Raw genomic sequence first — 27750 nt, 5'->3', positions numbered from 1 at the left:
ACATGGATAGGAAGGTTAAATGTAGTTAAGATTCAGTTCTACCCAAATTGAGCTACAGAGTCAATGCAGTATCAATCAAAATTCTATCAACCTACTTTGAAGACTTGGAAAACCTACTAGCAAATTCATCTGGAAGGGAAATAGCTGGAAGCACCCTAAATAAGCATCCAAATACCTAGAAGCAGCCTAAAAAAAATGAAATGGGAGGATTAACACTCCCCAATTTTAAAACTTATTATTAAGCCACAGTTGTCAAAACAGCATGGCACAAAGATAGAAATATTGACCAATGGAACTGAACCAAGAGTACGGAAACAGATCACCAAATCTATGGTCAGTTGATGTTCAACAAAGCCCCCAAATCCACTGAATGGGACAAAATAGTCTTTTCAATAAACGGGCATGGGAGATAGCCAGAAGAATGAAAGAGGACCCTTATCTTACACCCTATATAAAAATTAACTCAAATTGGATCAAATCCCTACACATAAGAACCGGTACGATAAAGCTCCTAGAAGAAAATACAGGAAAACATCTTCAAGACCTAGTAACAGAGGGTAGCTTCCCAAACTTTATACCCAAAGCACAAGCAAGAAAAGAAAAAAATAAATAAATGGGAACTCCTCAAAATTAAATGCTTTTATGCCTCCAAAGACTTTATCAAAAAGGTGAAGAGGCAGCCAACTCAATGGAAGAAAATGTTTGGAAATCATACATTAGATAAAGGTTTGATATCCTGTATACATGAAGAAATCATACAGCTCAACAACAAAAGAATAAGCAACCCAATTATAAAGTGGGCTAAATATACGAACTGATATTTTTTCTGGGTATAAAACACATAAAGAGATGCTCATTCTCATTAGCTATAAGGGAAATGCAGATCAAGACTATAAGAAGATGCCACCTCACACCCATAAGAATAGCTACTATTAAACAAACAGGAAACTACAAATGTTGGAGTGGATGTAGAGAAATTGGGATGCTTATGCACTGCTGGTAGGAATGTATAATGGTACAGCTGTTTTCTGATGGTCCCTCAGAAAATCTAAAATTGAGCTGCCCTATGACCTGGTAATACCACTACTCAGTATATACCCAGAAGAGCTGAAAGCAGTGACACAAACAGAGATTTGCACACCAATGTGTATAACAGCACTATTCACAATAACTACAGCATAGAAACAATCCAAGTGCCCATCAATAGACAAGTGGATTAACAAAAAGGGGTATATACATAAGATAGAATATTATGCAACAGTAAGACGAAATGACGTCCTGAAGCACATGCCAAGATGGATGAGCCTTGAGGACATAATGCTGAGTGAAATAAGCCAGACACAAAAGGATGGATACTGTATGATTCCACTTTTATGACCATGGTAAAGGTAAAGTCAGAGGCTTAAAATACAGAATATAGGGGACCTAGATGGGTGAACAGTTTGCAAATGAGGTTTAACTTAATCGTAAGGGAATAGACAGAAGTGAAAGCAGTTCACTAGTGGGTCTATAAGTAATATTACCATATTGAAGGTGAACGTGATTGAAAGATGTTGTATAGACTCATGTGTCCTGCCAATTAACACTACAAATATAAATAAGTTCTTGCATGAACTACTGCAAAAGTATGAGTCTTGTACAAAGAGTATATAATTTCAAGATATAGGAGGAAAAATGATACTGCATGCTTTGGGCTATGTTTAACAGGAAAACATCTACAGCACTGCAGCATTACTAGGGATACATAATACAGAGAGGGACAAGAGTTATGGGGAGGTTTTGGATTTTCTTTTTGGTGAGGGTGTGTTTATTGGTTATCTTTCTCTTGGGAACAATGAAAGTATCTAAAACTGATAGTGTTGATGGACTGTTGTCTTTGGACATTATACATGAGACCCAGAAGACAGAGGTGGCTGAAAGATGCACTGACTGAGAAGTAGATTGGCAAATGATGGTGTAAACATATGTTACAACATGGTGCTGCTACAAAAAGGAACGAAGTTGTTAGGCATGCAATGATGTGAATGAACAGGTGGGACTTTCAGTGAGGCAAAATAAGCTGAAAACACATCAAATATTATATGAGCTCATTTAGAAAATACTTATAAGAAAATTGTGACCTAGTTTGTAAACTCTTAGAGCAGTCACATTTAGTCCAGAGTGGTAATTGTTATTTCTGGATTTTGAGAGGCTATTTTATATATGTATAACCTGGTATTTAGAGATAAGAATGAAACCAATGAGGTCGGGATTAAGGTAATTCAGAATGCAGGGGAGGAAGACATTGTCTATATTTTAGAATTTCACCTACTCTTTGAGACCAAAGGAAGAAAGTTTTATTATGTCCAGAACCTAGGTTTTCTGTAACACATAATCCAACTCAACCTGTCTGCATAGATCATTTAAATAATCCAAATCCAGGGAGCCCAGAATAAGAATGAGAGTCTTTAAACCTGCAGAGTTTAACATAATGCCTGGATAAATTTCAAAGTATATTAAGCAGATAATCAAAAAGTGTTGGCAAAGTTCCTTAAGGGATGGAAGAAAAATTATGGAACTATTAAACTTTAGCACCAGGGAAACCCAGGACAATGTGCCAAACATTAAGAGTACCCACATCAATAGCCCAAGCTCTTGCTCTATCAGGCTTACTCTTGTGAAGCTTATTTATGTAGCAGAGAAGCTTAGCCTACCCATAGGTATGCCTAAGAGGCACCTCCAGAGGACCTCTTTTGTTGCTCAGGTGGTGTTTCTTGAAGCCCGACTCTGCAGGTGAAACCATAGCTCTCCCCATTATCATCTCTTTCATCCAAGGGTGAAATTCTCCCTGGAGCTTGGGAGATGACCTCCAGGATGAGTCTGATCTTGGCACCATGGGATCCACAATGCCAACCTGACCAAAAGTGGGAAAAGAAGTGTAACAAATAAGGTATCAGTGGCTGAGAGAGTTCAAATAGAATTGAGAGGCTACTCTGAGGTCACTTTTATATATGCTTCAGTTAGATATTGCTACCTATCATAGCTTGCCAAAGCCCCGTCAAAACCATTCATGCCAATCCTAAAGAATATCTAGGGCATTATATAAGATTCTACAAAGATTCTATGCAATAAGGTAACTCTCCAAAACTTACAACCTCCAGACAGGTCCCTGGACCAGATAAGTCCTGAAAAGCAGAGAGGCCGGCCTTTCCAGAACATCAGCTAGTTCCATCTTCTTATCCCATATTATTGACAGTCCTTTCCAACATGAAAAAGTCAGAATGGGCACAGCCCAAATACCCATAAAGAGTGGGAGAAAGATCAAAAGTGATGATGGAGTTATACAGAGAACATCGGGTTTAACAAATGAGTGCTGCCTCATTATTCTAATATTTCTTTCAGCCTCCAGTACCTTAGAGCAGCTAGAAACAAAAACCTAAAATTGTGGAATTATAACCCATACCAAACTCTGAAATCTGTTCTACAACTAATTGTTGCAATGTACTTTAAAATTTATTGCTTTTATGTATATACATTATTTAAAGAGAAGGAGTATAACAGAGAAGATAGGATTTAACAAATGAGTATGATTGCTGAATCATTATATTGATATTTCTTTTGGTCTGTAGTGCCTTGGAGCAGCTAGAAGAAAAAAATTAAAAATCATGAAACTGTTACCCATACCAAACTTTAAAATCTGTTCAATAACTGCTTGTTAAAATGTACTTGGAAATTTACTGCTTTTTTGTATATATGTTATATTTCCCAATTAAATTTTTTTAAAATTGTCGTCAATCTGATGCCCAGTAATTTATTGTTCTATTGCGGTTTGTTTTATTTTTGAAAACTTTATATTTATTTATATCCACAAAAACAGATTCTAGGAAGAGGTATATAATAAAACATAAAAAAGAGAAACAGAAAATCAGGATTATGGAAAAGATTCATTATAAGGATCTACATATCTAATATGATATGCTTAAAATTCAGATCTGAGGTTTCTAACAGCAAAGTCAAAATGGGTAATACAGTTATGCACTCTTATTAGAAAGGAGGAAGAATTTAAATTTCTCATGTAGAAGCAGCGTTAATTCCTGAGACACGTAAATAAGAACTATGTTCCTCAAAAACTGGATGGCAAATGCAAACCCATTTATTTTAAATTTTCCTAAATGTCTTCTAAGGAAAATCTGACAACATAATATTAAAATACTACTTCGTGACTGTGAGTCTATGGAAGACAGCACACCCCCTCCAGAGTTTTTATCTCGTTCTGCAATCAGTGAGGGTTCCTATAACAATGTTTTCTTTGAAGTGGGAAATTAGGGAACGCATTCCATATTTAGTCTCCCTGACCTAAACTAATTTCACCAAATTATGTACTCTTCTGGTGGTCTCGAGTAATCCAGGTTTTAAGCTGAAAATATTTTAATGAATGGCTGAATGCTCCCCTGAACTTGACTTTTGAAAAGAGCCCACACTGCTGATATTCCACCTGGTTATTTGGTTTCAAAACATTCAGGTCCTTAAGCAGGCGGCAAAGCTGGCTCTCTACTATTGAAACATCTTAATTAATGTCCTAAAATGATTGGAGGTAATTTCATTACCATGCAAAGAAGAGGGACCTATAAGCAAAGTTAGCAATTTCTTCCTGGTTGGAAGAATGCATCAGGGTGGCTGTGACATTTACAGTGGAAGATAGCACAACCTAACTTGAATGTATTCAATTCGGAATCAAATAACTTTTCTTTTTGTTTTAATTCACAAAATCTGTTATTAGTTTATGATGGTCTTGTAAGTTTATGAATTTAATGCTGTATTACTTTCTTCCTTCCAACCCCTCTGTTTCCAATGTTAATTGCCTTGATAGTTCCGGGTTTTACAGTCTTTTCATGTTGCTGATGTCTGGACAGAGAAGCACTAACTAATTCATGTCTAGGATGAAAAATGCATTTATTTATGTCTCAATGAAAAACAAAAGAGCAACCTTCTTTCTTTCACAAATAAATTCATCACTTGGTGACAATACAAGATGTTCTTGCTTGATTTAGACACTAGGTCCTGAAAGAAAGTATTGAATAATAAGTGGCTCAGGTTACGTGAAAATGTTGGAAACAAAACTTTCTTGAATATGTTATTGACAGAAAGGTGAAATCTCTAAATTTCACTGGGAAAATTCCCTCTTCTTGAATATCAATGAAGCTTCCATTTATGTGCTCTTGCAAAGAAATAATGACGGTTATTACCTGGCCAAGGTAATGGAACTCACAGGCCATCCAAAGAAGAGCTGTCTGTGAATAAGAAATGAATGAAACTATAGTATTTAACCAATAGACTCGCTTCAGTGAAACCAGAGCTAAGATCGATACACCTTGCCTAAACAGAAATGTTGTGGTTCCTAACCAGGCAAGAACCAAGAGAATTTTTTTAATGAATATAATGCCTATTTTGTTTGTTTGTTTGTTTTGTTTTGTTTTGTATGGGCGGGCACTGGGAAACGAACCCAGGTCTCCGGCATGGCAGGCAAGAACTCTGCCTACTGAACCACCATGGCCTGCCCATATACTGCTTATTGCAAGCATAATTATAGGCAAAGAATTTAATCTTAAGTAAACACTATAGTCCTCTTAATAAAGTATATTTTTGGCTCACTTTCCTTTTGCTTTTTTTCCACGCTGCTTATTTTTTCTTGGTACCCCCTTTCCCCTCCTTGATTCACCAACAACAATGAAAAAAATTGAGATGCACTCCAAACAAATATGACCATCTGATCATTTTGTTTTAAAATGAAAGCAGAATTCCAAGCATGTTCTACCACAAAACTGCAAATACCTTGAAAAAGTTACTTTACCATAGAGCACCACTGTGGCAGGAATTAGACAACATGAAATCAAATTGCTAGTGCCTAGGAAGTGCTAAATTAACAGGATTTAATTTCCATTTTTTCAACTATGGACTTCTTTTTCACTGCTGATGATTTGCCTGTCAAGAATATACCAACTAAGGTTTTGCTCCCAGGGATGGAGGACTGCACTCCTCAGGGTAAGTTTCAATCTGCCTGTGTTTTTCTCTTACTGAACCTGTGAGTGGATCCGAAAGCATATCCATGACTTTAGTTTAGATCACATAAGCTCCTTTCCAAGGACCAATTTCCATGCCACAGTATTGAAGTCATAGGTAGATGTGGCAGAAAGGAAGGGGAACAGGGATCAGTAGAGAGGCAAAAGGAATGTGAAATACAATTTAGTGCTACTTCCTGGCCTGTATTTCATCTTACCCTTTGCTGTCTCTAGACTATCCATCAGCATTACCATTTGCAGAAATCTCCTTTGAAATTTTAATCAATTTAACATGGGTGTATCTATAGATTAGATGGGATAACTTTTGCTGTCTCTCCCAAGCACCTTTGTCATATGAATGGCTTACAGCCCTCATACTTCTCAATATGAATTTCTAGACATCCTTCTATTTCAATCTTGTTTGCAAAGGACAAGGTGGAAGATGACAATGGTAATGAAGATTAACTGAAAGACTAATTATTTAGTCCCTATAGTGAGGGGGGATGAGGCATACAGTTAAATCGTTCTGTCACGCATATTCATAACTTGTTCAGTTAAAATGCCAGATTTATGAGAGCAGGCGATCCATCTCTATCATAAGCAGGATGCTTTATTTAAGGTAGTTTCAAGAGAATCTTAATTTTTCATGCAAAGCCATTCACTGTATATCAATCCTAAAACATCGCTCTCTTTCTACTGCCCTATGTGTTTGTCCTATGTATACTTAACCAAGGGCATTTAGACTGAGCCTTCAATAATTGTTGTATACGAGGCATCTCTGAATATTTTTTAAATTCACAAAACTTTTTTTTCCTTTTAACCTGGCAAGGTTCATTTGATTGGTGACAAGTTTGTGTGCCATAAACCCAACATGAATTGATTGCCAATTAGTAGTTTTCATTGCATAAAGGAGGCACTTTATTTTATATATACTAACAGTTTGATACTAAGATTATTTCAGTTGTAGCATATGCCTAGTATTAAATTAGTACCTGCCTTAAATGCCAACTTAGCCCTTGTAAGTTAATGTCACCACTAATGTAGAGAAGGCTTAATTGTTACATGTGCTTTGTCACGTTATGCCTAATTAAAATGATGAACACATCAACTGCAATTTTTTTCCTACTATGCTTAGATAATAATTTGTTTGTTCCATCTTAGTTAATAAAAAACTATAAAAATTTTTCAAGGAAATCTATAAATCATATGCAAATAAAAATGAAAATTAAAGATTTTAATTCAGGGGAAAATATTGTTGCTTAAAAATGCATTTCAGGCCATCATATTCCCTAAATTTATGAACCTTCTGGCTCTTAAAACATTGAAACCTTGTTCTTGGTCAAAATATATTCTGAACTGCAAGGACAAGTTTGTATTTTGACTTTTCCCTGTAGTTAATTTTGAGATATTGCTGTAATGATAAAAGAGACAATCTGAAAAATCATTCTAACAAATATTTCTTCTCAAGTAATTTTTTCTGGAATAGAGGAGGCACCCTCTAAAGTGATATTTAATCCAGATCCATCAAACACAATTTAAAGTTTGCAGTCATGCCACTTAAACCTTAGTTTTTCTTTGGCCTTGTTCCTTTTAAGTCTGGGGTATTTGTCTGGCTGTACAAGCTGATGACTAAGTTTTAATCATCTGTAGTAATGAGAAAACTATTCATGGTTTTGAATAGTCCATAAATCTCACCAGGGCAAAGGAATTTATCCAGCACTGGAAGTCTAAGGCTGCTTTATAAATCCATTATGACATGCACATTCACGACTGAGTCATGAGACCCAGAACATATCATTCCAAGCTGACTCCAAGAAAAATATTAAAAATAAAGCCGGATTGTTTCCTTTATTTTCATTGGGTATATTTTCTGTCGCCATTTACTCAATACCTTCAAGCTTTTTTGTGACCCTTGATAGTTCCTGATGAATCAGTTCTCCTGCTCTTTAAAGGAGCCTTTCTAGCTCTCTCCCATTTCTGAAAGGGGCACTGCTCCCACCTCCTGAGCCCATGGTAGATATTTACATGAAATTTAACCACAGTGCTCTTTCCTACTGAGTTTCAGCATGGCCCCAGACTCCTTACCAACCTTAACCTCCAGAATGACGCTGCTACTCAATCAGAATCAGCATGTAAGATGAAAATTATAGCCACCTTTAGTCCTAAACTAGTAGTTAAAAGATCAGACAGGTAAGGAAGAATTCATACCACGCAGTGTTTGGTGCTTTCAATATTTTTTTGAAGAGGTTGTTTGGTTTTGAATAGAGCTCCCTGAATTAATTCTGACCATTTAATCTGAATTTCCAGATATCAAATCTATCTAAACACTTTTCAGATTGACTATTTTTACCCTAAAATTTTGTAAGGCTAATGGGAATATAATCCAAATGCAAAATACAACATATATAAGCCTGTGGAGAATACAAGTTAAACATATGCAGGATAAACAAAGATTGCTAATATTGGTAGAAAGAGCATCAGTTACTGGAAATTAAAGGAGTTTTTTTCATAGGACCAAAATTAAGTTGAAATTATATATATAAATAAATAATCATATATTATTAATTAATTAGTTAATTTGGGGGACTTGCTAGCTAAACTAGAAAGTTTAAAATAAGACCAGCCTATGGAAAACCATATTACCATATATTTAAAAATAATTAATTTATGCTCTGTGCCAGTGGCCAAAGATGCAACATACAGAGCTACACTATTAAAGCTCTGTTTCAGACAGATGAATCTCACTGCTTATGGAACTTTTTCCCACTGAGTATTTTGACTGGCTTCAAAATACCACATAGCACAATTTTGTAGGCAATTACTACTAATCCATTACAATTGGCATGTAAAATGAGAATTATTTCTCATCCCTGAAGTCAATTATCCCAGAAATGTTTAAATTACCTAAACAACCCCAATCAAACCAACTGTTTTTTCATGAATGCTTGGGCATTCACTTTGGATTACTTCCAATAAGTAGAGTGTTATAGAAACAGAAAAGCATGCTTTATTTCCATGTAGAAGATATGAAAAGGAAATTGAGGGCAGGCCACAGTGGCTCAGCAGGTAGAGTACTCACCTGTCATGCCCAAGACCTGGGCTCAAGTCCTGGTGCCTGCCCATGCAAAAAGAAAATTAAGGAGATTGGATGGAACCAGGAAGATCCACTTAGCATTGAAGACATCAGTATGACCCATTTTTAGCTTAATATAGATACAAGTGGATATAGAGAGAAATATTTTTAGATGTGTGTACGTGTTTGTTGTATGTGTTCTTTATAAAGTTTCAGTAGCTTCCCTCTACCTACTTTTTTGATAAATTTTTATCATGAATGGGTATTTGAATTTATCAAATGATTTGTTCAATGTCAAATTGATAGCATCACATGTTTTTCCTTCTTTAGTCTGTTGCTGTGGTAGATTTCATCAATCAGATGTTGACCTAGGTAAGCCTTTCATATGTGGAATAAATCCTATTTGGTTTGTGATTCTTCTATACATGATTGCATTCAATTTGATAATATTTTGCTGATAATCTTTGTATCCATGTTCATGAGACCTATTGATCTGTAGTTTTAGTCTTGTGTAATTTTGTTATCTGGTTTTGGTACGGCAGTAATGCTGGCCTCAGAATGAGTTAGGAAGCAATCCCTCTGCTTCTATTTCCTGGAAGAAAATATGGAGAACTGATATTATTTCATCCTTGTGAAACCATTTCAGCCTAGTGTTTGTTCTTTTGGTAAATAATTTCTTATCAATTCAATATCTTTACTAAATATAGTCTAATTTAGATAATCTATTCCTTCTTGGGCATTATTTGGAATTTTGTGTCCTTAAAGGAATTGATCCATTTCATCTAAGTTATTAAAGAAATTTTGGGATGTCCCTGACTTTATTGTTTCAAATATTTATTCTGCTTTGTTTTCCTTCCCATTACGTTATATTACACCTTTTGACATTCTCTCAACATTGTTAGATGTACTGCATTTTTCTCATTTTTTTAATGTTTGCATTTCAGACTGCAAGATTGCGATTGATTTATCTTCACACCCACTGAGTCTTTCCTCAACCATGTCCAGTCTACTGATGAGCCCACCAAAGGTATTGCTCATTTCTGTAGAGTGTTTGTAATTTCCAGCACTTCCTTTTGGTTCTTTTTTTTTAGAATTTCCATCTCTTGTTACATTAATAATCTAATTTTGTTATTGTATATTTTTCCATTGCAATCTTTAATGTACTTTTCATGTTTTTTTTAAATTCATGTGTAATAATTGCAAGAACTAAATGATATCTGAGTCCAGCTCTAAAGCTTACTTTATCTCTTCAATCTATTAGTGTATTGTTTTGTTGTCTTTTAGCATAGCTTGTAATTCTTGTTGGGTTCTTGACATGTCAGATTGTATTGTAATAGGAACTGATATAATAGACCTTTAGTATGATGTTTTATGTTCATCTGACTAGGAATTGTGCTGTATTTAATATTTGCTTTTGCTGTAGGCTCCAGAGTCTTTAAATTCCACTAATGCCCTGTTTTTGTTGCTCCTCCTGACTGTGAGCTTCTCCGTGTACTCCTTCTCTGAGATCATCTGTGTCTTGAAACTCTTTCTGCTATTCTACTAAAGCCCTGTTGATGTGGCAGTAAAGTGTCAAGGGGGAGAATCATTCTATAATCTTATAATTTTATCTCAGTCTTTTAGTGGGCCTGAGGTCCTGGTCTGTGATAGTCACAACTGTTTCTTAATTAGTTTTTGCCCCTTCAGTGAGACAGGAATGCTAGAAGGAACTGGAGTGCAGAGGAATTTCCTTTCCTTATTTTGGACTTGGCTCTGGAAAGAGTCTTTTTCCCTTGACAGTAGACTTTTGTTATTTCACAACGATTACTCTTCTTCTTCCCTAGCCAGAGCTACAAGAGGACATTTCTTGGATCTTCACCATGAGAACCTGTTGACATTCCTGGAGGTAAAACCCATGAAAGCGGGGGGTCCCCCAAAGACTGCACCCAGTAAGAGTTCACCACTTGCATGGAGGACTACAGTAATTCATCAAAATTGCAATTTAAGTGTTCTCATGGGTTTATTGCTCCAGCGTCTTCTGCTCCAGCTATGCAGATATCAGCCATAACTGTGTGGATACTCCAGACTCCCTGACTTTTGAGTTGACAATTTTCCCTGTGACCTCAGTTCTCTGATGGGTTCAAGAAGAGTCAATACTTTTCAGTTTGTTCAACTTTTTCTTGCTGTAAGGACAACAATGGAAACTTCTAAGGGCTTTACATGTCAGAGCATTTCTTTTAGTATTTTAAAGAAGTTCTTTCAATGTATTCTAGCTTTCATTCCTTCTAATGAGAAGTCTATCGTCACTTTTTCTTTGTTCCTCAGCATGCTAGGTGGCGTTTTACTGACCACTTTTGATTTGGTTGCATTCAGCACTTTGAGTTTTATGTTGTTTAGTGTAATCTTCATATATAATGAGCTTTTGGTTTGTTAAACTTCTTAGATTAACAGTTTTCATCAAATTAGGAATATTTTGACCATTATTTCTCCAAACATGTTTGCTTTCTTACATCCCTCTTTTTGCGAGGCACTATTAGGTATATTAGGTTAAATAAAATTTTGTTATGTAGTTATAATTGCTGTCTTCATACCCTTGTCATCTATGTCATTTCTAGGTCATTTTAATTTATTGGTATTTCTCCCCATTTTGGGTCACATTTTCCTTCTTCTTTGCATACCAAGTAATTTTCATTAGATGCCAGACATTGTGAATTTTACCTTATGGAAAACTAGCTAATTTTCTATTTCTTCAAACATTCTTGAGCTTTGTTCTGTAATGCAGTTTAGTTACCTGGAAATAGTTGATCATTTTTAATCTTGCTTCTAAACTTTTTTAGAGAGACCAGAAAAGCCTTTATTTTACAGCAGATTTCTCCTTATTACTGAGGCAATACTCTTCAGAGTACTCTACAAGAAGGCTCATGAATTATGAAATTTTGTGTTCTGACTTGTTAGGACAGATCCATTCTCAGCCATGTGTGGACTCTGTTGACTGTTTTTTCTTCTGTTTTGGGGGGTTATTTTTCCCCTAGCCTTGGTAATGTCTTCACACACCTATGCTGATAAGGATTTAGCTGAAGTCTTGAGGGGTCTCTTTCTTCCTCTCTCTAACTTTTCACTTACGGTGCTATGCCTTGCAAAATTTAACCACACCTTTCTGTTTCCAAACTTCCCACTCCATCTCTTTCAGGTGTACAGAGTCCTACATCTGCAATTTATTCTGAAATTCTCTCCAAGCATTTAAGCTGAAACAATACTCACCTCATTTTTTTCCTACTCTCGCATAGATCACTCTCCTGAGTTTCCTAATTTCTGATATCTGAAATCTATTGTTTCATTTTCTCCCCTGGCTTTAGTTTATGAGGTTGAAGAATCAGTCCCATCCAAGTTCCTCATTCTTGGCTTGAAGCACAAAATCTGAAGAGAAGTTCTGATCTGATTGAAAGTGCATACAAATTTATTTGCACACCTCATTTTTCATAATAGAATATTGAGAAACTCTCCTCCTGAGATTGAGTATGAGAGAAGCATGTTTGATCTCACTATTTCTTCAATTCAACATTTAGACTCTAATTCTAGCCAGTAAAAAGGTAATGAAATAAGGCATAAATAGAATAAATGGCAGAGTTGAGTGAGAAAAAAAGAAATCTATTTGTAGACAACATGATTTGTATGTAAACAATAAAAAAAACCTACAAATAAGCGTAGCATTAATATTTTACTAAATATATAGTCAATGTACAAAATTATTTTTCTATATTCTGCCAATCATATTTATAAATCATAATGGAAAATATATAATGCTAGATCAATAATATATCTTTATGGTAAAGAATGAATTTTGACCACTAACAAATTAAACAAAAAATTAATTCTAGATTTTTTCTTAAACCTAAAAAGAAAACATGGGAAAATATTTCCATGACCTTGGGTTGGGAAGGGTCACAAAAATGATTACAATGAGTACAAGATTGATAAATTGAATCAAACAATTAAGATAAAATTTCACTAACATTAAGAACATTCTCTTATCAAAAGACACAATTAAGCAACTAAGAGGGCAAGTAACAGAATATAAAAATTATTTACAATGAATATAGGTGACAAAAGAGTTGGAACCAGACTATATTAGGCTCTCATATGAATCCATAAAAGGAAGACAGATAACAGAATTGAAAATGATTTTTCAAAGGCCTTACAAAAGTTACTTCATCAAAAGATAGGCAACTATCTAATAAGTATATGAAAGTGGTTTCAACATCATTGGATCATTGGTTCATCATAAAATGAAACTAAAATCCCATGAACTACAACTACTTACCCAACATAATGGGTAAAAGAGAAAACAAAATAGTACAAAACTGGCAACAGCAAATGTTAGTAAGAATGAGGAATTGCTTTAACTTTCATACAATCTTTAAGGAAATGTAACTCAGTATAACAATTTTGAAAATCTAAATATAATCACACCTGGTGTCCCATTAATTGATATTTCTACCAATATATCCAACTGAAAAATAAAACATTCCAAAATGTTTATAGTAACATTATGTCCCAAGTTGGAAATAGCACCAATTATCAACTGTAGAATAAGTACATTAATTCTGCTATTTTTAGAATAAATATGTAATGAATAACACAAAATTCTGTGACATCCAATAAAAAGTCTGTGATTAATGTCACAAAAAAAAATCTTGAGTAAATGAATGCAAACACAAAAGAGTACACCCTGTATGATTCCATTTTTATAAAGTTTGAAAACAGACTAAAATTAATCTCTAGTGATACAAGTCAGAATAATAGCTGTTTGAAGGATGAAGAGGGTGCTATTGACTGAGGCTGAGGATATATTTAAGAGGTCTCTAAAGATCATGTACAATATTTTGGTCTGAGACATGCTTACATGGTGTGTTTACTAACTATTTCATTTATATTACATACTTAGTATTTGTACACTATAGTTATCTGTCACCCTAAAAGTTGAAGTATTAGTAAGTTAGTAACTTGAAGAGATAGTGTAAGGATTTGATATGATAGTGTTATTTCATTAGACTTATATTAGTCCTTCAGGCAAATATATTAGCTTAGCAACCATTAGAGGACCTTTAAACCTGAGGTTATTCATCAATCACATTCACTTATACCTGTAGCATAACCTAAATAGCAAAACGCATTAGGACACTATTTCCTTTTACATCTTCGGCCTCAGGGAAGATCAGAACTGATCTGGTACACATTTGCAATTATTCCTATTCTGCTATCATTAACTCATCTTTTATTATACCATTTCATATCTATTTCAGGAAATATGTGAGATACAAGATACACACATACACATATGCATACACACACACAAATAATCAGTTATTCCTTGCTGCTTTTCCTTCTGACAATTTTTTTCTAATCTGCAACAAACTCTCCATTATATCATCATTAGAACTTAGCTCTTCTTCTCTTGCTCATATTATTTATAAAACCATCTTCTAAGCCGAAGTTCTTTTCTAGAACTTCTTCATAAAAAGAGATATCCATTTCTCTGTGATTTTTTATTATTGGTTTTTACTTTAATTTCCTTCTTCAGAGAAATCATACTTTGTATTTTTTCAGTTCTTTCAAAATGCATAATATTTGTTTTATGACACAACCTATCATGGTGGATGTTCCATGTGCCTGTTTCAAAGAATGATATCCTGCTGTTGTTTGGTGGAGTGTTCGAAAATTTCAATTAGATCCCAGTAGTTTAGTATGCTGCTCAGCTTTTCTATATCCTTGCTGACCTTCTGTCTAATAGTCTATTTATTACTAAGAGAGGAGTGTTGAATAAATTTGGATTTGTCTGTTGCTCCTTTCAGTTCCATCAGTTTTTTTCTTTGTGTATTTCGAAGCTTTGTTGTTAGGTGCACACATATTTAGTATTGCCATATCTTCCTGGTGAATTAACCCGTCTAGCAATGGGAAATGCTCCTCTTTATCCCTGATAACTTTTTATCATGGAAGACTATTTTCTCTAATAAAAGACTATTTTATGTAGTAAAGCCTCTCCATCTTTCCCTTGATTTGTCTTTGTATATTTTTCATACTTTTACTTTTACACAATCATATTATTATATCTGAAGTAAATTTTTTCTAAATATTTAGCTATAGACATATAGTTGGCTCATTTCTTAATTCAATATAATATTTTTTCTCTCGATTGATGTGTTTTATCCATTTGCACTTCATATAGTTATTATGTTTCTATTTGTATACAATTTTATTAATTATTTTATGTCATCATTCTTCTGCTCATTCCCCACCGCTTTTGAATTATTTAAGCATTTCTTAGATTTCATTTTAATTTGGCCATTGTGATTTTGACTATATTTCTAAGTGCAATTTTCCTTTCCAAGGGCAGGCTCTGGGCTAAGTGCAAATTTTATAGGATCCCATAGGAATTAAAATGTATGCTTATGTATACACTGTTTATTTAGAATTGGTATTTTACTACTTTACCAACATATTTTGAATAACTTAAGAGGAGGAGGAGAAGAATATATTATATTTACCTGCATGATTACTATTTCTGCTGGTCTTCCTTAAGTTGTTCCAAGTTCCATTCTCATCTCATTTCCCTTCTGTCTTAAAAACTAACTTTAGCAGTTGGTTTAGAGCAAGTCTGATGACTCTGAATTCTCTTAGTTTTCGTTCATGTGAGAATGTTTGTATTATACTCATTTAAAAAGGATATTATCCTTAGATATAGAATTCTTTAAAAGTCTTGTGCCATTTCCTCCTGGCATCCATGGTTGCTGAAGAGAGATCTGTAGTCATTCAAATATTCTTTCCCTTCTAGGTAATGTGTCATTTTCTTTGGGTGGCAATATTTTCTCCTATCCTGTGGATTGTCTTTCACTTCCATAGTGGTTTCATTTGCAGCACAAAAAGTTCTGAATTTGATATAATTCAGTTTTTTCTTTTGTCTCCTGTGCTATCTCTTGAACTTGCCTAACACAAGTTCATAAAGATTCCTGTATTTTCCTTAGGGTTTTATAGATTTAGCCCTTAAACTTAGATCTATGACCCATTTTGAGTTAATTTTTGCATATGGTGTGAGGTAGAGTATAACATTAATTCTTTTGGCAATATTATTAACGAATAGTCTATTTCTCCCCTAGTTCTGTCAGTTTTTATTTCATGTATTTAGGTGCATATAAGTTAGTAAGTACAGTGTGTATCATATAAGTTAGTAAGTACAGTGTGTATATGCTTATAAGTGTTTCTTCTTTATATCTTCTATTTCTTTGCTGATGTTTTCTATTTTAATACTTATTTCAAGAGTGTTTGCAATTGCCCTTTGGAACATTCTTATATCACTCTTTAAAGTCCTTGCAGATTATTCCAATAGCCTGACATCCTGTCATTGGCCTCTCTTAATTTTATTTTTCCATTTGAATTGAGATTTCCATGGTTCTTCATATGCCAAGTTTTTTGTTTGGCCCCATGGAAATTTAAATTATCAGGCTTCGTACCTTGTTTATATCTGATGAAGAATATTGATAATTTTCTTTTTTATATTCTATAGACTGTGGTTCCAATGTCAGTTCAGTTTTCAAAGGCTTTGCAGTCCACCATCCAGCGGTCAATATGAAACCTGACTAGAGCTCAGTTCTCAAAGTCTTTGGTATGTTAATTATGATTAAATTCATGTTTGTTTAGGTTAGTAGTTAACCCAGAAATTAATAAACAATTTTATAGTGTTGTTGTCCTCAGATATTTCATCTTTATAATCTTACTGGTATTATCCAGTCCACTGAGCTCTGCTTTTTGGTACCTATGGTCCGTAACTATCCCCTCCTGTTATTGTACTGCTTCTGGAGTCAAGTGGTAGGAGTACCTCCGCTGAAGGGAAAGAAATTTTATCCCTCTCTGAGTTTTGGTTGTGAGACAACTCAAGTATGGAATGCAAGATAACAGAGAGAGAGAGGATAGAGAGTGTTTAAAAAAGAGATTTCTCCCATTTTCTGAGAACTTTTTGAGGTCCCTTTTCTGCAACTCAAGCCAGAACTTGAAGGTTTCTCTTTGATCTCTCTGTCTCTGAACCACAAACTTCACTTCTAGTTTTGGAATAGCACTGAGTCCTGGCCAAGAGATACCTGAGGCAAAAAACAAAGGTAAACTCACTGTCAGTTTAATAGTACTTCAAATTCTGATTTTCTTCCCAAGCCTGCCTGGTGATATCTACTTTTCAACGTTCTCATATGGTCCTCATGAAATCTATCCATGGAGGTCAGCTGCATTCAGTGAGAGAGAAAATTGATGTGTGTCTATGTTATTACCAGAACTGAAGACCATCCATTTTCATAATTAATGCCTTTCAATATTTCAGAATAAATGCAAAACATCATTAAATTTTAATAATTAGTTTTCCTATAATTTAACCTTTTTTTTTTTACTTTAGATTGACTTCATTTTGAAATGTAAAAATTTAGGATTATGATATTTGACTTGATGGTATATCTGAAACTCTACACTATTCTGATGAAATCTAGTTGAAATATTTCAAACTAATGTGCAATATTTCCTATCATAAACTCCATCTGTTAAATTTCCTCCTTCAGTCCTGACCACAAACACTGCTCCTGTTCTCTAAGTGTTCGCCTCCATTCTGGAAATGTAACCTTCATAAATGTCTTCTGGGCAAAGTAAAGTTTGTATATTTTGATCTCAAAATGTTTTTACTCTTCATTTTAATATAGTAAAAAGTAAAACATATCATTCCTTTTTTTTCAAGTTTTACCATTATTTATTTTCAACTATTTTCTTTTCTTTCAAGTTTGATGTCGATTTTAGAAACGTTTTCCTCCATAAGAGAACACTCAGGTAGCTGCTAAACAAAAACATAGAATTCACTCTAACAAATACCTAATGACATTGTTTTTACTCCTATCTGAAGCCAGATACATTGTTAGGCTGAGAAATCTGTTAGAAACTTTAACTCCAAATATTCCATCCATTGTAGTTTTTTTTCAGATATATCAATCAATTCATATATTGCAGTTTTGGGGTATTTTTTTATTTTTGGTTTGTGTCTTTTCTGTTCATTTGTGGATGCTGCAAAGTATCTTATAGCCTATCTAATCTAATCCCTATTTTATAGGAAATTAGGCCCTAAAGAGGCTAAGTAATATGGCCAAGGTCACGCAGATAGTAACAAAAGTGTGCATAGACCACTTGACACTTGAGATTAATTTCCACAAAACGTTGTGTCTCCTAAAAGTTCAAGTTTAAAGACACTGGCTTATATAATTAGTGTATAATTTTTCAGCATCATTTCTTTTCTTCTACGAAGACATTTATCTTGTGATTATGATTAGATGTTAGATTTTCTTATGAAATCAAATATATATTTAGAAAAACTGATATGCAGTGTCTGACTCAAGGAAAATGCTAATAGCTCATGTTCAATCAATAAACACATTAAAGCATCTACCGGTCCTGCAACAGATTCCATGCATAAGATTGCTCGACAAATTCATCGGATGAGTTAAGTAAGAGTATACCTTCTAATTTGTTTTCATATTTAATTATCCATTTATTCTTTTGATTCATAAGCAGTAATTTCATACTGTTGATTCCCTCTTGACCTCGTGCTTGTAACTGAATCCTGAGATCTGGCTTGTGGCCCAGGAATATGTAGAAATTGTTTATATTAGCAGCAAGCTGCCTTGAGCTGCAATGCTTTGATTTAGCGTTATAACTGTACTGAAAGTAGCATAGCTTTCCCATGTACTCTCTATTCTGTTCAAATCCCTTGTCATTATAACAGATGTTTGGATTATTGTTCTGTAAACTATGTCAGAATTTCAAACTCTAGTATCTGTTTATTATTCTCCAAGGGTGATATTACAAATGTTCTCATACACAGTTAATACTTATAAAAGTCTGTCTTATTTCCCATGTAAAAACTCCAAAGAAAATTTTTGTTAATCAGAGTAAATGCAACTAATTTTAGAAAGAATGTGTTTAAGTGTATATAAGCAAATGATAAGCTAAAAATGGGCAGCATTTCAGAATGCTGTAGTCATTAAAAATACTGATACTTTTAAGTCTTATGAGATATTGATTTAAAAAATATTTAATACATGTTTAAGGTTGACATGCTATAATTTAATATTTTGTACTGACACTGAGATATAATTTAATTTATGCTAATGTCTGTGAAAGCTAATGTCTGTTGATAAATCTAATAGTTTTGAAATGCAAAATGCTAACAAAATAAAATAATTCTTAGAATAAAATATTTTATTTTAATCTTTGCTCATAAAGATTTCAGAAATACATGGGCCAAATATCATTGTTTAAAATTTGTAATTTAATGGAAAACCTTATTTCCTTAAGAAAAAAAAAACATGGTTACTGACAGCTTTTTAAAATACAATCATAAAGCACGAACTATTAGTTTCCTCCTGTTGTTTGAATGAGTTATGGCAGCTTTTACAAAGACATGAAATAAGATTTCCTGAGGTGATTGGCCCAACTGGACGTTGACAAAGAACCAAATCTCTGAAATATCATTTGTTTCTCCTTTACATATTTATATTTTAGTTCTCATGTAAAAGAAATTGGAGTGTTTGAAATAAGGCCCACATCAGATTTAGGAGCATTATGCCCACATATTACAAGAAATATAAGCATACGAGTACTCAGAAGAATGACATGGCTGTGTTTCTAAAAAACAGGGTCTAGAACTGAGTCAGAAATGTTTACATGAAAATAATTTGCTTCTCTCACTTCATATATGTTTTTATCTTTCTCATTATTTCCAATGTTTATTCTTTTTTCTTTGGAATATAAAAATGGCATAGAAAGAGATGCGAGAGAGAAAGAAGCCTAGTTTTTTGAAATGATTTAGGAGAGTGACAGAATTCTTCAGGGAAATAAAAGGAGAGGGGAAGGGAGAGTTTAAGGAAAAGGGTCAATTAGCTACTCAATCAGCCCCATAGAAAAAGACGCTGCAGCTTTCATTTCATTCATTTTGACTTAAAGAGTGGACACAGCTTCAACAGGATTTAAAAAGTCTGCGAGAATGCCAATGTGCATTACATTTGCATTTAGGATTTTAAAACTGAAGAGGGGAGGGAAAAAAAAAAAAACAAGGTCGGCTTTGGAAATGATGAATGCCTTTTTGCTGAAAGCTGTACTGAACGTCCTTGAGTTTAATCAAAACTATTTGTTTTTAGTCAGCTTTGCTGTTGTCTCTTTTACTCTTGTCCACTGATAGCTTGACATTAATGACATCATAAATCATGTGAAGTGGCGGCTTGGGTTTGGTAGCATTTCACGTGTTTGTTGAGATGTCCTGGACAATCTGAGGGGCTGGTGCAAGGCTGGATATCATTCTGTACTGAAGCTTTAGTGTATGGCATTATTTGGCTGGTAAAAGCATAGAGTGCATTATTAGTGGGATGGGCCTCCATTAAAGAACGTCGGACTCCTTGTTAAATGCAGACTTTAGAAAGAGAGTATGGAATGGATCGATTTATCTTTAATTCTGTCTCTTCCATAAATTTTCAAAAAGCTGATTTTTAAAACCCACATTTAAATAAATGCAGGTCCTCTATCCTTGTCAATTCCTATGGTCATCTATTGCCTGTAAAAGAAAGCAGGAAAGTACATTTGCACTGTTCACATTTGTACATAGTACAGTCTATTGAGACTTAAGAACATGTTACAATTTAGAAAAATCTATCACTTACACTTTTTTAAAAGACTCTTGTTAAGCATAAAGCATCATCTGTACATTGGAAATGCATTCTTTGAAAAATGTCTAGCTTTTATCAGTTTTTTGTTTCAGAATGATTTCACTGGGTCCTTCTATGTTTTATGGCTTGTTATCGGTGTGGCTGTTTTCTTAGAACATGCTTTTCATTATCCTTGTACTCTACCATTGAGGAAAGGAAAGATTATTCTTTAACTGCTATTTAATGGAATTGTGTTATATTGCAAACATATATAGAAAATAAGAATAATATACAAATCATCTGCTTTCTTATCGGGACGAATACTTAACAAGTTAAACAAAGAGATCGATTTCGTTTTAAAAGGCAACTGGCAAAAAGAGAAGTTTATTCTGAAATTGCACAGGAGGATGTTATATTGTAAAACAGCCTTTATAGTACATAGTGTTAAGGTGAGAGTTCAGCCAAAATATATCAATACTTATCCAGATTTTTTTAAAATGCAATTTTTCACCTCTATCCTAAGTGGATCAGAATTGGAACTTTGCTACACAATCTCAGAACAAGAAGCTGAATAGAAAGCATCACATAATATCAATCATTGGACAATGTGGGTAATTTAACTCTTTGGTTTTAGACTGAAACTGAGGAGGAAATTCATGTTGTATACAGATATAAGTAAAGATTCTTAAAACTATGTCTTTAGATACTTATCACCTATTTTCATGTAACTTCTAAGAGGTTCTTTTTCCATTTGTCCACAAAGTAAAGAAAAGTAATTTTGTGACAATAACTTAATTAGATACAGCGTTAAAAGATCCTTTTCTCTTTATTTCAGCAAGATATATTGGCATCATAAATGAGTTGCAATGCTATTTGATTCTTCTTTTCCTGTTCTCCCCTGATTTGTTCCTGTTCTAAAGAAGAAAAGTGGCAAAGGGTGGCAAAATAATTATACTGATAAAGCAAATCAAGGTGAGCTAGGGTATATTTAGGGCAATATATTCAATTCATTGTGAATTCTACCTCAGCTGTCTGGGTTTCTTGCCAAACCTAAGTTAGTATGAATAACTTGGTTATTTTTATGTGGTTTCTTGGTATTTCTCACTAAACTCTATGAATATTCTTTGGGAGAATAACGTTCTCACAAAGGAGAAATTATTATATAACTTTTCCCATCCAGATTTCTCATACCTCCTTTCTGTACACCCATTTCCCACAAAATAATGTTTTTTATTCATTCATTGAATATTTAATGCTCTATGCTTAGATCTGATCTGTACATGATAGAATCAGGCAGATATTTTTCTTTACATCCTAACTATGTGCTATGGTAAATATAACTGGATTATTCCTGGACTGTGTTACTTCTGATTTAGATCCACCATTAAATTACTATAACCACAGGAACAGAGAATATCTAACTTGCTCCAAAAATGGAGCAATCATGCGCCAAGGGTTTGCCTCTCCTGGCCCGCAGGTGGGATTACTTCTATGATTGGTCCAGGAAAAAGTGATCTCAGATTTCTAAATGTACAATTTTCAGTTTTCCTCAACTACCTCTCTTGAAAACACGTCCAAAACATCACACATGCACTTAGCAGGTGTTCTTTTCCCAATAATATAAATGACTTTACCTGTAAGTGGGAAGGTGTTCTCCACACAAAAGAAGGAAACATTGATAAATTAAGGATAACATCAAATTAATACTTTTATTTCCAAATGGTTGATTCTAAAGAAACTTCCTCTCTAAACCATTGACAAGAGGGTATATGGACTCGGAGAATCTAGCTTACACAGAATCACCACGACCATCTCTCGTACAAATGTGTGGGGGGGATGCCTGCATATACATATACATTCACACACCTCTACATGCACATGCCTACTCAGGCACAAAAACATACCAAGCATGTGTAAAATTATAGTTTGGGATTAACAGTCTCATTTATCTTGTAGAATTTCATTTTTCTTATAAGCTGTTTTTGGAAAGCTGATGAAAAGCTGTAAATTGGAAACCTATTCCAAGATGAACCGAATTCCAGGTCATAATATAAATAGTGAATGAAGGGAATTACAGTGAGATATATGGAATGTTATTTATTTCCAATTAATAACACTTGACAGTTTTTGTATTAAGAAATTGTCATTAAGAGCCTCTACCTGGATGCTAAGTTGATGTATTTTTCAACCAACTGTCTTTTACAACTAATCATGAAGTTTAAATAAAGTTTCATAAGTAAAATAATCTAATCTGACAAGGGATATATTATAATGAAAGAATTTGTGTCATAAAATACATTTTAGCAGCTTGTTTACATAATTTTCAAAAGAAATTACGTAAATACAGTGCCATAAACATCTTTTGAATAGTTCAGATCATATATTAAGAGGGGATTTATAGAAGAATGCATTGCTCAATATTTTGAAAAGATGCTTAGTGGGGGAACTCACTGTTTTTGAGCTATGACTCCAAAATGAGAGTGCAGATTCACAGGAACCACCAAAGGTAGTTTTCCTTCAAAGGCTTTCTCCTTGTATGGTTAAATAAGCAAACCAAGTTTGGGTAAATCAATTCATTCTCTAAGAGTAACAAAGTTGAATCTGGCAAATAATGAGCATTTGGGTGTACTCCACAGAGAACTTCTCTTTAATCAGAAGTTTCTCCATATTGTGTTCTTAAATTCTATTTGAAAACAAAGTAGAGTCTTAAAAAACAGACTATATGTAGACTATTGACGAGTGATGGAAAGCAATGAACAATTTCCTGTAACTTTGGATATCAATAGAAAGCAGGTCCCCCACAAATGATTCTACAGTTTGTTCACTGTACAAGGAAACACAGACACATGGGTAAGGGGCAAGAAAATTTAGCTCCCATTCTGCTTGCCACACCATGCACCTGGTTAGGTGTCCCTTTTTCTATTTCAGATAAAGACAAAGCTCATCAAGCTGAACATGCAGCAGGCTGCTTTGCCAGAGAAGGTACCTTTTGCTAATTGAAAGAAAGGTACATGCGGGCTATCCAAAAGCCTTTGTGGAAAGTCTTTTGTTTAATTAGTAAGCAAAACAGTTACAGCCGATCTCCAAAGTGAGCTTCGACTTGTTTAACTGCACTAAGCTCTACTTTTAAACTACCTAAAAATAGGAGATTTTAGAAGGAATTTATTCTATGATACCTTAACTTCCTAGTGAGGAAAACCAACATTTTCCCCTTACTGAATCCTGTTAGTCAAATGGTTAAGCAATTCTTTTTGTGGCTATTATACTTCCAACATGTTTCAGTTTCTTCAAATGGGCATGGATAAATGTGTCAACAGCTTATCTACTGCTGGGTATTAAAACAAAGACCCACTTTTTGTCTCGTGTTCCTTAAGATTAAAAACAAAATTTGAGGTAAGAAAATCTCTGTGGGTGAAGAAAATTTCAGGAACATATCAGAATTTTCCAATTGAAGCACTAAAGAACATAATGTGACCCTATTTCCTTAGGTTATTGATGTGCTAATGCTAATCTTGTACTAGGTCAGGGTTAACCCCCCAAAATAAGCTATCGAGCCTTGCTAACATCTTTGGAGTAGATGTCAATAATGGTCTAGCTTGTGATTCTGGTTTCCAAGTTTCAGCCTCAAATAATGCTTTCTGTAATAAAAATAATAAAATAAGCATGGTGAGTTTGCCCAGGCCTGTATAAAATGCCTTTTCTTCATTAATTCAATCAATGTTGATTGATTAACCACTATGTGAAGGTAGTTGGAAAAAAGGTTTATTGAAAGTTTATTTTATAGGTTTACCTATCTTCTCCCATCACATGAAGATATATCTAGCACCAAATAAAGCAAATACAGTTTCATCTCTGTCTTTCTGTGATCATCTATTACATTCAATGAGATGATCTTGGGAATTTATTTTCTATTGGAGACATATTGGGTATTTTTCAAATATAGGAACCTATTATGTACTTGCTTGTCTTGAGAGTACTGGTGAAGAACAGAAAATCACAAGAGGCGTATGACGTATGGACTCCAAAGCAGTATTTTACTATGAAAGCACAGAACCCTGCTGGCATATGTAATTTAATGTGCACCATGCCTCCCCTAATTCAATCAGGCTTCTACATCCCTTCTTTTATATTCCAATTGGATTCCATGTGCTAAAGCCATCAAGATTTTCAGGATGAAATGAGTGGTTGTATTAATCCTGCAATTTCCATTTAAAGCACAGCATCGATTTGATTAATAAGGCTTGATGCTGAATAATTATATGGCAAATATGTAGGCTATAGGGAAACCACAGATGTGACCACCAGCAAAAGCCTTGTGGGAGAAGGGGGTCAAAGGGAAGCAATGGCCATGACTGAGGTGATGAATTCTTTGGCTTTTCTTTTATGCAATTAACAAGCAGGGCTTCTATTAATTTGCCACCCCCAGAGCCTTGACTGGTCAGATGCATCTGGGTCAAGGGTCAGAGGGGCAGAGTAGGGGTCAGCATCACAGCAGCCCTGGAACAAAATGGGAAAACCAAAGAAATCTAAATGAAATGGCTGAGTATACATTCTTTAGTATGGAGGGAAGGGGAGGGAATGCATCTCCTTCACGTTAAGATTGCTGTTTTAGAATAATAAAAATGTTCTCTGCACATTTAATTCAAAGTAATCAATCTAAGGTGCAGTGGTTGAGCATCCAATAAAAGAAAATCAATGTGGTCTCTACAAGGGAAGACAAACAATGCTCGCTTTTACTAAAGGGATTATAGGTTAACATTTATTCAGTGTACTGTAATCTGATGTCAAGTGGTATAAAATCAAGCCAACAATCCATTACCACCCGTTATAGGCTAGGTGCTGATCTCATGCAAATTGACTTTTCATAGAACTTATTAAATCATTTCTGTGTTCTAGCTATGAAGCATTTTTCTACAGTGGCTGAACTTCAATGAATTTTACTTCATGTCGTGAACGAAGGCATGTCAAAAAGATAAATATTTGTCATTTCAAAACAAAATTTCTTATGTTTCCAGTTCTTAGCTAATCGTATAAAATATATATTATTTAGTGCTCCTATTATAACTAAATACAAAATCTCGTCCAATTACTGGACCTGTTTTTTTTTATTTGCCCCAAATCCTTTTAGTGCATTACTACAAATGTCATTGTACTGGTTCATGTATTTTCACAATATTTTGACATAAATTGGTAATGCATTTCCAAGTTTTAATAGAACTAAGATTCCTTTATAATTTTAGAGATACATTTCATGCTTTACCAGTATCATCTTTGTTCATAATTTTGAGTCTATTTTCTTTAGGCTGAAGTCAACATTTCACATTCTAGACATCATGTGAACAAGACAGCTTTTTAAAATTATATGTCTCTTAAAAATAGATTATATGGTTCCAAAATTTTGGAATTAGTTATTGTTAAAAGTATAAAAATCTTAAATATAAGGAACCTCACTCATTAGAGTATTAATTAATATAGTGTCTTCATCGCTTGCCTTGGCAAAAAGAATTTGTGGTGATCACTACCACCCTCCCAAAATTAATATCTGAAGTATCATAAGAAATTAGTGATCTCTCATAAAACATAATAAAAAATAGCTAGCAAACCTGTCAAAGTTAATGTTTTTTCAAAGCAACCGGGCTTATTGTTAGAATTGGGGCCACTTTTAAGTGTGAGGAAAATCATTACCACATGTTAGAAAATATTGATGATATTTTGCAGATTGTATTACTCTGCAGCCTGGTGCCACTTCAAAACATTTCAGAATTACTTGGTAGTAGAAAGGGAAATTGAATTTGACACTATTTTTATTATAAAAGCTGTGTTTAGTTTTACTACTCTTGCTTTGATGGATCTTTTTAGATTTTTGTTTGTTTGGAAGTAGAAGTTTGCCTATTTTTTAATTCAAGACATAAAGAAATTTAAAGCCTATTATGTTTGATTTTATCCACAAAATCAAATATATGTAGAAATAAGATTGCACTTTAATCTATGCATATATTAGTATTTCCAGGAATACTGAAATTTTCAAATGATATCACAAGAATGGCTTCCATTCTTTTCTTTCTTAAATATTTTGACTTTTTTCTGATATTTGGATGAAAGCAGATTGTACTTTTGCTAGTTCTTCATAATGTAACAAAACATGTTTGTTCTGTATTGGTAACCAATTTGGGCTTGTGTTGTTGTTGCCTTGCTTTGTATTTTACATAATTTACTGACTTTCTCAAAGAACCCCCTGACAGTATCTGCAAAGTCTATGGGACAAATTGGAACTAAAAATAAAATAATTAATAACCAAATCTGGTCAATAAACCCAAAGTTCTCACATGGTTCACTAGTTTGCCTGTTCAGGTGTTGATTTTGGTCAAATTTATTCCGTTTACATGAAGCAACCCTTAAAAGATCAAATCTTTAAATCTAGCTTAATATAATCTGACATCACCTTGTAACTCAGCTTGGATTGCTCACACATTTATGTTCAAGTGTTGCAACAAAAACAATAGATTCCTGGTATTTAAATTAAATTGAAATCCAAATGAAAGAAATATGTTGAAATGCAGTTATTCATAGTCACACTGTGAATTCTAAACCTGTGTACTCTCCAGGAGGTGTAATTTACCAGTATTTTCCATAAGCCCCTAATTTCTTATTAACAATAATAAAACAAGGTGGAAACCTCGCTCATTTCTACTGGTCATAAACTGTACTTGTTACTGGGTTTCTCATTCTAAGCAAAAAAAAACGTTTTAGATAAATAAAAAGTAATCAGATACTCAAAAAAAAGCAAGTGAGGTTTATAGAAAAATTGGTAACTTTTCATTGTTATTTGTGAAAGATTAGCTTGCTTTAGGGGATCTAGATAACACAAAATCACTCCACAACCAGAAATGATGAAGATATGAACTCGAGGCTAACAGTAATGGCAAAAATAATTTCAAAC

General features: G+C 34.0%; 1 long non-coding RNA gene across 3 annotated transcripts in view; it reads left to right on the top strand.

The window, feature by feature from the left end:
- LOC143665340 (uncharacterized) overlaps nucleotides 1-25770 on the top strand; it is an 80064-nt gene extending 54294 nt beyond the window's left edge. For all 3 annotated transcript variants that reach the window (XR_013166889.1, XR_013166891.1, XR_013166890.1), the window contains 6 exons: nucleotides 5970-6021; nucleotides 9442-9483; nucleotides 10056-10138; nucleotides 10935-10996; nucleotides 21646-21782; nucleotides 25707-25770. This is a non-coding gene — a long non-coding RNA (uncharacterized LOC143665340). The remainder of the gene's footprint in view (nucleotides 1-5969; nucleotides 6022-9441; nucleotides 9484-10055; nucleotides 10139-10934; nucleotides 10997-21645; nucleotides 21783-25706) is intronic.
- The last annotated feature ends 1980 nt before the right edge of the window (nucleotides 25771-27750 follow it).

The sequence above is a fragment of the Tamandua tetradactyla genome, chromosome 21 (genome assembly GCF_023851605.1).
Source record: "Tamandua tetradactyla isolate mTamTet1 chromosome 21, mTamTet1.pri, whole genome shotgun sequence".
Taxonomy (NCBI): domain Eukaryota; kingdom Metazoa; phylum Chordata; class Mammalia; order Pilosa; family Myrmecophagidae; genus Tamandua; species Tamandua tetradactyla.
The sequence above is the reverse complement of the archived record's forward strand: the minus strand, read 5'-3'. Positions and strand labels throughout refer to the sequence as shown.